Below are 10,697 nucleotides of genomic sequence, written 5' to 3' on the forward strand. Positions count from 1 at the left end.
AGAAAAATCCATGAGGACCAAATAGATCCATCAGATCTTTGATGTAAATCATAGGTTAATTTGTTCAGAGGTAGAAGTCTGGTTGCCTGACTCAGCCACATATTGACTGGAGGTATCTGAGCAGTTGACCATAATAATGTACATTTTTTGGCCAAGTATATGCAAAAATTAGTTTATCATAAAAATGTATCATAAAATTAATATTTTAAAAGCTCTTAATGTCATTTAATGTTATAATTTTATTTTAATATAGAGTTCCTTAAATCGTTATATGTTGTAAGCAGTTAGGCATACAATAATGCTCTTAATTTACAACACTGATTGATTTTAGAGGAATGCTTACATACTGTACATATCTATGTATTTAAAAAAAAAGAGACAACAATTTGGTTATAGATGATGAAAATTTTATTTTATTTTTACAGATTTTATTACATGCTTTAGATTCAGGGTTAAGGTCATCCTCTTCTGGATTACAGTAAAAGAAAATCCACAGTCAATGTCATACTCATCAGCTGGAGCTTTATTTAAAAAATGTATGTTCTCTGCTCCAGCCAAAACTTGCAGGTACCTTGCAGGTCTCTAGATTGCACCATCGTATTGTTGTTTATTTCTCAGTTATTTTGTTGCTTTCTGAGAATGATGATCCATAGACCTTTTAACCCCTCTTTGTTTAGGCCACATGTCGAATCTTAAAAGAAGAACACAACAACATAAAAATATATTAATATTCTTTGGACTGGGTAACCTTATGCTTATGTCTGTGCCAAATAATACAAATACATACTTTTCAGTAGCAAACAAGCAGGAAAGTTCTTTGAAGGAACCAGGATGAGTTGAAAGGTATTTATAGTGGTTGGCCATCTCTGCCACAAGAATCCTCTGCTTCTCCTGAAGAATCCTGACTAGCAGGATGATGTTGAACACCCTCTCTTTGTTGCTGGGTCAGCAGAGTCTGAAATATATTTATAAAAAGAAAGTTGTATAACAAGGATTATACGTCAACTTTTAAAGAATCAACACTGACAGAAGTCTAGTGTACATACCATGCCATATGATGAAGACATCCATATCACTTCTGTTTTTTGTTGTCTTTGCTTCTGCTACTGAAAAAAATGACAATAATAGTAACACTTACAATTTTTCATGACTACATGTAATATTAATAAGAATTTCCTCACCCTCTGCCCACTCCTCTACATCACAGACCAAAGTCTTCCAACTGGTTTCCGGTCACTGCCAGTTTCATGGATTCTGTTTTGCAACTTGCTTTGCAGAGCTGTTGCAGTCTACAGTGATAAGCAATCAAAAATCACAATACTATTTAAATAGGTTACTGAACATCTAAAACAAATTCTACTGGATATTGTTACCTTCTGATATCAATAGGTCAGCAAGATGGCCAAACTGTTGAATATCTGCTAATTCCAGCACATGACCATGAGAGTTACAGTAGCATGTCTGGTCACTGCAATCCTATAGAAGAAATATTGCACTGTTCAACCTCCTTCCCAAGAGTAAAACCAGGCATATCCTGGTATGCCTCACTCCATTTCACCTGGTTAACATATACAAAAAAACAAACAAAAAAGCAAATAAGTAAACCAATAAGTTTTGGCATTTACCTGTAGATCAGTTTAAGATAATCATATAGTTCATCTATCTCAGATTTAAACTCATGTGCTTAGGCATGAAACACACTAAAATCATGGGCTTAAAGATGGTGCTGAAACTTTGGACAGCTTTTTGCAACTCTTTGGAGGTAGTGTCATTAGTTGATGTAGTCCACAAATCTTCCTGTCAATCCTTAATCCTTAGCTGTAAACAAACCTTCAAAATATTATCTTCTAATCTAATTTTACTAGGTGAACATCAAAGAGCTGTTTTCTTGTTAATTTAGTTTCAACACATACAGTTTAAAGTACCTTGTGCATTCATGAAATGGTTATACTTATGGTTCACATCTACTTAAATTGGCAGTATATCTAGTGTAGAAGCAAGACAGATAAAGGGCTCTTCCTTGCAAATACTATCCACCTTGTATTGCACAGACTCCCACTCAAGAATATCTAAGAAAAATGTCTGCTGAGAACTTGGCAGTCTATTAAAAATAATTATACCAAACTCTTTTTTCCACCAATGGAAAGAATATAAAAATATTTTAGGATATATTTATACTTGCATGACTAAATCTGAGATAAAAAAGGCCATCAGTATGCCTTAGTTTAAATAAAAACTAATTTTTACTCTAGCCCACTGTCACCTAGGTCTACAGATACAGGGACTAATGGAAACATTAAAGTACACACCAACAGTCACTGGAGCAAGGCCCTCTCACAGTTGGGAAGATTGGAGTTCCTATGAGCTGTACCAGATAAAAACAACAAAGAAATTAACATTTATAACAATTCTAACTTATCCTAAGACTAGTAGACAAGCAGCATTAGTAGTTTAATTTCCTAAACCCCAATGTGGACAGTTGATGGCCTATAAGTTGTCATAAAATCAGACAAAACAAAATACTTTCTGAAAAAGAAAAAAAATGGTTGGCCACTAATCAACACCCAGAACAAATAGTTTTAAACAGTTAGGCCACAATATTTTGTGAGCTTATACTGTAGTTTATAATGTTTTTCATAAACAATAGTAATAGTAAAACTAATGCGTTTCTTTCTGTTATTACAATAGAAGTGAAAGAATAAATGCATGTTATCTCATACAATCATATATGCCTAAACAATGTAGATATTTAATATACATGGAATGAAAAACTTCACTAACCCTTGACTGATTCCAGAGTGGTCTTGGCCCTCTATACATGGTGGTGCTTCCTGCAGATCATCAAGTTGTCATCAAGACTTGAGCTTATAATTGAGATCTTGATGATAAATATGAGTATCAAGGAATCACTCATGGTGATAGGCAGAAACAGGCTGAAAGACACAAGAATTAATCAAACAAATACAAATGTGTTAACAGAGATAGAGAGAAAGACAAGTTCAATTTAACATATAGACATGGGTAAAGTGGCTTTACTTTTTGCTTATTAGAAAACAAAATTGGATTTTTAAAGAAATCTAAAGAACCTGAAAAGAGCAAAGAAAAAATATTCCTATACATACATGTGTGTGTGTGTGTGTGTGTGTGTGGTAGATTAAAATAAAAATAAAATTAAATTAAAAATGTGCTCAGACGGGCAAAATTTCTGCCTTTTTTCCTTTAAAGGCATGGAAAATAATTTTTACAATTAACCTTTGGAAAAACTTGATGTTCTTTAATATTGAAACAATTACGAATACATTTGTATTATTAGAGTTGCATATTGCATATTATATATAGATTTTGCACGAATTATATTGTGGAAGACAACAATCTAGTAACACTGTTCCTCATCTTAAAATGTATATATTGTTCTGAGCTATGCATGACCAACGTTATATTTGAGAAAAATATGTTTTTAATAAATGAACTTGATGTAATTAGATAACGTTCGAGGTTACAGAAGTAACCCTTCGTTCCCCGAGGAGGGGAACGGAAGTGCCATGAATGGGATTCGGATCAGAAGCCGCTTATCTGGAGAGTATTGAACGGGCCAATGAATGAAATTAATTGGCAGCGTAAGCTTGCGCAGGTGTGCGACATCTGCAATTATCTCAGCATATAAGCACACCTGAAGCCAGCAGACGCCATCCTTTTAAGCTGAAGAGACTTTTAAACAGCTAAGGGACAGTCATTATGGCGACGGAATATGGCACTTCCGTTCCCCTCCTCGGGGAACGAAGGGTTACTTCTGTAACCTCGAACGTTCCCCTTCGGTTGGGGAACTTCAGTGCCATGAATGGGAGAATATGGAAAGCGCCATAATGACTGCACCTTACCAACACCCCCGATGAGGAGATAGTCAAGCAAGCGTGACGCACCCACATCATGGGGGGCGCGGTCCTCCAACGTGTCCCTGGCCCTAATTTATCCTACTTCAACAAAAGTTTTACGGATTTAGATATATTTTTTGGGAAGTCGTGAGCATCTAGATAATTCTAGAAAATACGACAGTACGTTGGGAAGCGTGCAATCCCGATAGGGAGGACGCTGCGGAGGCCATCCGTTACCCAAGGGGGGGATAGATGGCAGAATTTACCTATGGACTAGCCCTAAAAAGGGGGAGTACGCATAGCAAAGAGTGGTTAGCGGAGAGGGAAGACACGGGTCCGCCCAGGGGGGGGACTTAACCGTGGCGGAATAAGCATATGGGATCGCCTAGTGGGGATCACGCATAGCAGGCACCTATACCCAAAACGCGGACTGACCAGCGGGCAGACCTACAACGTAGTGGGCCAGCAAGTGACTCCTCCGCTGAGTCAGTGCTGGGGGCCACGGAGGAATCTGCAGGGCTCACCTGACGGGGAACTTTACTGACAGATAAAAAAGGCGCACGTACCTCCGTGTTAGGGAGAATGGCGCAGCAAGCATGTTTCAACACCCTACCGAGTTGTCTCCTCAATCACCAAAGGGTTACCTAATACCCTTGAGGAAACCGGCTCCACTCGCAGATTGTAAAACCTTGCAAATGTGTTGGGTGTCGCCCAGCCCGCAGCTCTACAGATGTCTGTTAGAGAGGCACCGCGTGCACGCGCCCAAGAGGATGCAACGCTCCGAGTGGAGTGTGCACGTACTCCCGGGGGACACGGCTGACCTCGACTCGAATAAGCGAGTGAAATGGCATCCACAATCCAGTGGGATAATCTTTGTTTCGATACGGCACTTCCCTGCTGCCGACCGCCATAACAGACAAAGAGCTGCTCAGATGATCTAAAATTCTGAGTACGGTCCACATAAATGCGCAGAGCGCGAACTGGACAAAGTAAAGAAAGGGCTGGGTCTGCCTCCTCCGGGGGCAGCGCTTGCAGGTTCACTACCTGATCTCTAAAGGGGGTGGTAGGAACCTTGGGCACATAACCGGGGCGGGGTCTCAGGATAACGTGAGAGTAATCCGGCCCGAATTCCAGGCACGAGTCACTGACCGAAAATGCCTCCAGGTCCCCGACCCTCTTGATGGAGGCCAACGCAACCAGCAGAGCTGTCTTCAGGGACAGAAATCTTAGAGATACTGATTCGAGTGGCTCAAAGGGATCGGATCGCAGACTCGTGAGAACGAGGGCGAGATCCCAAGAGGGCATGAGAGGGGGGCGAGATGGATTAATTCGCCTAGCACCCCTAAGGAACTGGATGACCAGGTTATGCTTTCCCACGGTGCCGCCAGCTACCGCGCTATGATAAGCGGAGATGGCGGCCACGTAAACCTTGAGAGTGGAGGGCGACAGCCTGCTGTCCAACTTCTCTTGAAGGAAAGAGAGCACAACACTAATCTGGCAATTTCGGGGGTCTTCTCTGCGAGAGACGCACCATTCAGTGAATAGACTCCACTTCAGGGCGTAGGCGCGCCTCGTGGAGGGGGCTCTAGCCTGAGTGATGGTATTAACCACCGCAGTCGGTAGGTTACCTAAGTCTTCCTCGCGTCTAGGGACCACACGTGGAGGTTCCAAAGATCGGGGCGAGGGTGCCAGATGGTGCCCTGTCCCTGAGAGAGTAGGTCCTCTCTCAAAGGGATCCGCCAGGGGAGGGCCGTCGCGAGGAGTGAGAGCTCTGATATCCAGGTCCGGTTGGGCCAAAGGGGCGCAACTAGCAGAACCTGTTCCTCGTCCTCCCTGACCTTGCACAGAAACTGCGCGAGCAGGCTCACTGGGGGAAACGCATACTTGCGCATGCCCCGAGGCCAGCTGTGGGCCAGTGCATCCGTGCCGAGAGAGCCCTCGGTCAGGGAAAAAAACAACTGGCAGTGAGCGTTCTCGGGGGAAGCAAACAGATCGATCTGGGCCTCCCCGAATCGCGCCCATATCAGCTGAACAGACTCGGGGTGGAGTCTCCATTCTCCAGGGCGTAACAGCTGTCGTGAGAGCGCATCGGCTGCACGATTGAGCGTGCCTGGGACGTGAATGGCGCGCAGCGATTTCAGCCGCGGGTGACTCCAGAGGAGCAGACGGCGGGCGAGCTGAGACATGCGGCGAGAGCGCATACCCCCCATGCGGTTGATATACGCCGCCGCCGCCATACTGTCCGTCCTGACCAGCACGTGTTGCCGCTCCAGCACCGGTAAAAAGCGGTGGAGAGCGAGGAACACTGCCAACAGCTCTAGGCGATTGATATGCCAATGCAGCTGGGCACCCTTCCAGAGGCCCGCAGCCGCATGCCCGCGACACACGGCCCCCCAACCCGTGTTGGAAGCGTCTGTTGAAACAACAACATGGCTGGACGCCTGTCCTAGAGGCACACCGGCCTGTAGGAACGAGGGGTCGTTCCAAGGGCTGAGGGCGCGGCGACACAGCGCAGTAACCGAGACCCGGTGTGTGCCCGCGTGCCATGCGCGTCTGGGGACCCGATCGTGAAGCCAGTGCTGAAGTGGTCTCATATGGAGCAACCCGAGCGGCGTGACGGCGGCTGCGGATGCCATATGCCCCAGGAGCCTCTGAAAGAACTTCAGTGGGACCACTAGTTTGCTGTCGAGCTCCCTCAGACAGTTCAGCAACAGGCGAGCGCGTTCCTCGGAGAGGTGCGCTACCATGGTGATCGAGTCCAGCTCCATCCCGAGAAAAGAAATCCTCTGCACGGGGGCGAGTTTGCTCTTTTCTCGGTTGACCTGAAGCCCCAGTAGGCGGAGATGCCGAAGCACCTCGTCCCTGTGCATAATCAATTGCTCCCGCGAGTGGGCTAAAATCAGCCAGTCGTCAAGATAACCGAGTATGCGAATGCCCGCGAGCCGAAGGGGCGCTAGGGCACCCTCCGCGAGTTTGGTGAAGACCCGCGGAGACAGAGAGAGCCTGAAGGGGAGGACCTTGTACTGCCACGCTCGACCCTCGAACGCAAACCGCAGAAATTGGCGGTGGCGTGGAAGAATGGAGACATGGAAATACGCGTCCTTCAGGTCTATGGCTGCAAACCAATCCCGAGGACGAACGCATTGGAGAATGCGCCTCTGCGTGAGCATTCTGAACGGCAGCTTGTGCAGACAGCGGTTCAAAACGCGCAGATCTAGGATTGGCCGTGACCCACCGCTCTTTTTGGGTACGATGAAGTATGGGCTGTAAAACCCACTCTCCATCTCGGCTGGAGGAACCGGCTCGATTGCACCCTTCGCCAGGAAGGCAGCAATCTCCTCTCGCAAGACAGGGGCGGACAGGGGGTTGACCCTGGAGAAATACACGCCCGTAAACTTGGGGGGCCGTTTCGCGAACTGAATCGCGTAACCGAGTCTGATTGTGCGTATGAGCCGCCGCGAGGGGCTGGCCCGCGCTAACCAGGCAGGCAGAGCCCTCGCTAATGGAGTCATCGCTACAATCGCTGACGTACCAGCGGTGGGGCAGCGCGGAGTGGGTGTGCTGATCCGGGAAGCACGAGGGTCCCGCGGAAAAGCTGGAGGAGAGCGATTCGCTCTGGCTCCGCACCCTGACTCCGGAGAGGGGGCTGGAGGGCTGAGGGAAGGGAGACCGTCCCCCCAGCGCTCGTGAGCCACTGGCGAAGCACGTAGAGTCTGCGAGCCGGAAGGCAGCGCGTCCCGGACTGGCAGAACTCGTGCAGTCACATCCGGGGAAGGGAAAAAGTGCTCTTTTACTGATGTTTTGGTGGCACTGAAAAGTACCGTTGTTATCGGGGCCCCGCCCTCCAGCGGGGAAAGAGCAAGTTTCCTCTTCTCCGGATGGCCTGTCTCAGGGACGCTTCGCGGTCCGTTTACCGGACTTAACGGCGCCCTGGGCAGGAGGGGCTGCCTGCTTTCGAGGTGAACGCCGCGCCCGCTTGGCCGGAGGCGCAGGCGGGGGCGGGGCAGCACTCGTTGGCGGGCGCCCTCGGCGAGGAACAGCGGAGGTGGATGGCTCGGCGGGCGGAGCGGGCTTACGGCCACGCCGATAGATGACATTGCCCATCGCATCCGACTGCTCTTTCACCGCCTTGAATTCCTGGGTGAATTCACCGACGGTGTCGCCGAACAGGCCAGCCTGGGATATGGGTGAGTCAAGAAAGCGAACTTTGTCAACGTCGCGCATATCGGCCAGGTTTAGCCAGAGGTGGCGTTCCTGAACCACAAGTGTGGACATCGTCCTCCCCAGCGCACACGCGGCGGACTTAGTAGTCCGAAGAGCATAGTCGGTCGCGGTGCGCAGCTCATGTAATAAGCTTGGGTTGGACCCGCCCTCGTGCAGCTCGGCCAGCGCCTGCGCTTGGTAGCGCTGGTAGGTGGCCATCGCGTGCAAAGCAGAAGCAGCCTGGCCCGCAGCCTTATAAGCTCTGGCTCCGAGGGAGGCAGACAACCTACAGGCTTTGGACGGGAGGCGGGGCAAACCCCGCCACGTAGAGGCGCCGCGCGGACAAAGATTGACCGCGATAGCGCGCTCCACTGACGGGATCGCCTCATACCCCCTGGCAGCTCCGCCGTCAAGGGCGGTGAGGGCGGAGGCACTCGCAGCACGGGCAGAGAAAGGTGCCCTCCAGGACTGCGTGAGCCTACTGTGCACTTCCGGGAAGAAGGGGACGAGAGGCTTCGAAGGCTTCGCCTTCTGGTCCTCTACGTAGCACCCATCTAGTCGGTCCGGCCGCGGAGCTGGGGGATAAACCATCTCCAACCCCACGGCCGAAGCAGCCCGGGAAAGCACGGCTAACATGTCCGCTTCAGGATCCGATTTGACAGCGCTCATCTGCCCGGAGGGGGCGAGCGGGTCCGGATCTTCGTCGGACAGTGAAAGCCCACCCTCCGATGCCGCGGAGGACATCTGATCTCCGGTGTCAGCGAGTGTGAGAGCTACCATCTGGTTAGACGGATCACTCTCACCACCCGAAGCTTGGATGGAGCGCCGTGAGGTGCGAGAGGTCCGCGAGCCCGTGGGCGGCGGATTAGCTCCCGCTGAAACCCTCAGATCTGCCCGAGCACCCGCTGCTTTTTTAGAACAGGAGGCAACTGGGGTGGCTCGCTCTCTTGCGAAAGTTAGCCGCGATCTTAGCTGTGCAACGGTCATGGCATCGCAATGACGACATGAACCGCCCGCGAGCACCGCATTAACATGCTGGACCCCCAAACATGCAATGCAGTGATCGTGTCCATCATCCGGAGACAGGAAACCCCCGCATCCAGAAACGCACAGTCGGAGCGCCATCCTGAAAAGGACGTGCTGCACGACTGTGTTGCTCTTTTAGGAAAGTTGCAACTATACGCACCGCTCTGGAGGACCGGACCCAAAGAACCGCAGGCAAGGGAGAAACCCAGCTCGACCGTCTGCCACCGCGAAGACCCACTCTGGACCGGGAGACAGACTCGTTCGCTCTGAAGTGCTGATCAGCAAGAGGAACCCTCATCGACTCACTCAGAAAGGATCTGAAGCGAAAAGGATGGCGTCTGCTGGCTTCAGGTGTGCTTATATGCTGAGATAATTGCAGATGTCGCACACCTGCGCAAGCTTACGCTGCCAATTAATTTCATTCATTGGCCCGTTCAATACTCTCCAGATAAGCGGCTTCTGATCCGAATCCCATTCATGGCACTGAAGTTCCCCAACCGAAGGGGAACGTCGCTAGTTTACAGTACAAGCTTTATCAACAAATCGTCTTTATTTACTTTTTACGTACCTTGTGGAAAACCGCAGTGAACCTTGGGATCGCAATGAACCTTGGGATAGCGAGCATAGACTGTAAAAAATAGATCGCCACATACAATGACCCCAACTTTAATGAATAATTTAAAATGAAAAAAGATCAGCCAAAAACATTTTTAAACTTAGTACTTGAAATGTAATATTTTTTAAGTAAAAAATAATAAATAATATGAATGAATCAAAGTTTTATTAGTAGTATAGTTTTATAGTTAACCTAAACTGGACAACCGAATATATTTTCACTCATTAAATATAAAGTTAATGATAAAATATTTATAAACACCAACTAATCTCCAATAAAAATACATTATGCAGCATTAACATACTATTTAATGTTGACAGTTGAACTCATCTGAGAACTCACCGTTGATGCAGTTTGACCAATAGCAGAGCGGCGTTAAACTCACCGTGAAGGGATGTCACGTGGACCGAAGTTTATTCATACAGTAGTTTCGACCCAGTTTACAGACGCTTTTCATGAACTAAATAAAAATTACATATTTTTAAAAGAAGAAAACTGCGATAATAGGCGTAAATCAGGTTTTAAAAAGTGCGTTGACATCTATTGGTAATTATACGAGCCTCCAGCGTCTCCCTCTGACGCTTCAGGCTCAGGTACAAATTCTATAGGGAATCCCTGCATGTCTAAATGTGACGCTAAAGGGGTACCCTGTGCGTCAATAACTTACGCCGAGGGTTCCTGACCAAGCGTCAGTATATGACGAGTTGGGAGTGAGAATGTGTTGTTTAAACATATTTAACAGTGCATGAAATGTTGTCTAAAATAAAAAGAATTATGCATTTTAGTGGCTGGATCTGGTTTTATCACATTCTGTATTGGACGTTGAAAATGAGCTTTTCTCAGCCAGCAGAGCTCAAAATAAGCAGTTATGCAAACTCAGTCAGAGACATAGATTTTCACTTGCAACTTGCTTTAACATGTTTACCAGTGCATAAAAAGTTGTCTAAAACAAAAAGAATGATGCATTTTAGTGGCTGGAT

The 10,697-nt window shown here is 47.8% G+C and overlaps 1 long non-coding RNA gene across 11 annotated transcripts; it reads right to left on the minus strand.

The window, feature by feature from the left end:
• Positions 1-385: 385 nt before the first annotated feature.
• On the minus strand, positions 386-10,442 carry LOC147838563 (uncharacterized). Of its 11 annotated transcripts, none has more exons than XR_015522213.1 (9): positions 10,103-10,442; positions 9,670-9,729; positions 2,782-2,933; positions 2,310-2,365; positions 1,374-1,558; positions 1,182-1,289; positions 1,047-1,106; positions 788-955; positions 386-691 (listed from the first exon to the last, which is right to left on the minus strand). It is a non-coding gene; the product is annotated as an uncharacterized LOC147838563 (long non-coding RNA). The 11 variants fall into 11 exon arrangements; XR_015522212.1 differs by having other exon boundaries at positions 10,060-10,167; XR_015522214.1 differs by lacking the exon at positions 10,103-10,442 and adding an exon at positions 10,060-10,081 and having other exon boundaries at positions 784-955; positions 1,047-1,103.
• Positions 10,443-10,697: the final 255 nt, after the last annotated feature.

Source organism: Danio rerio, chromosome 22 (assembly GCF_052040795.2).
Source record: "Danio rerio strain M-AB ecotype USA chromosome 22, GRCz13ab, whole genome shotgun sequence".
Lineage (NCBI taxonomy): Eukaryota > Metazoa > Chordata > Actinopteri > Cypriniformes > Danionidae > Danio > Danio rerio.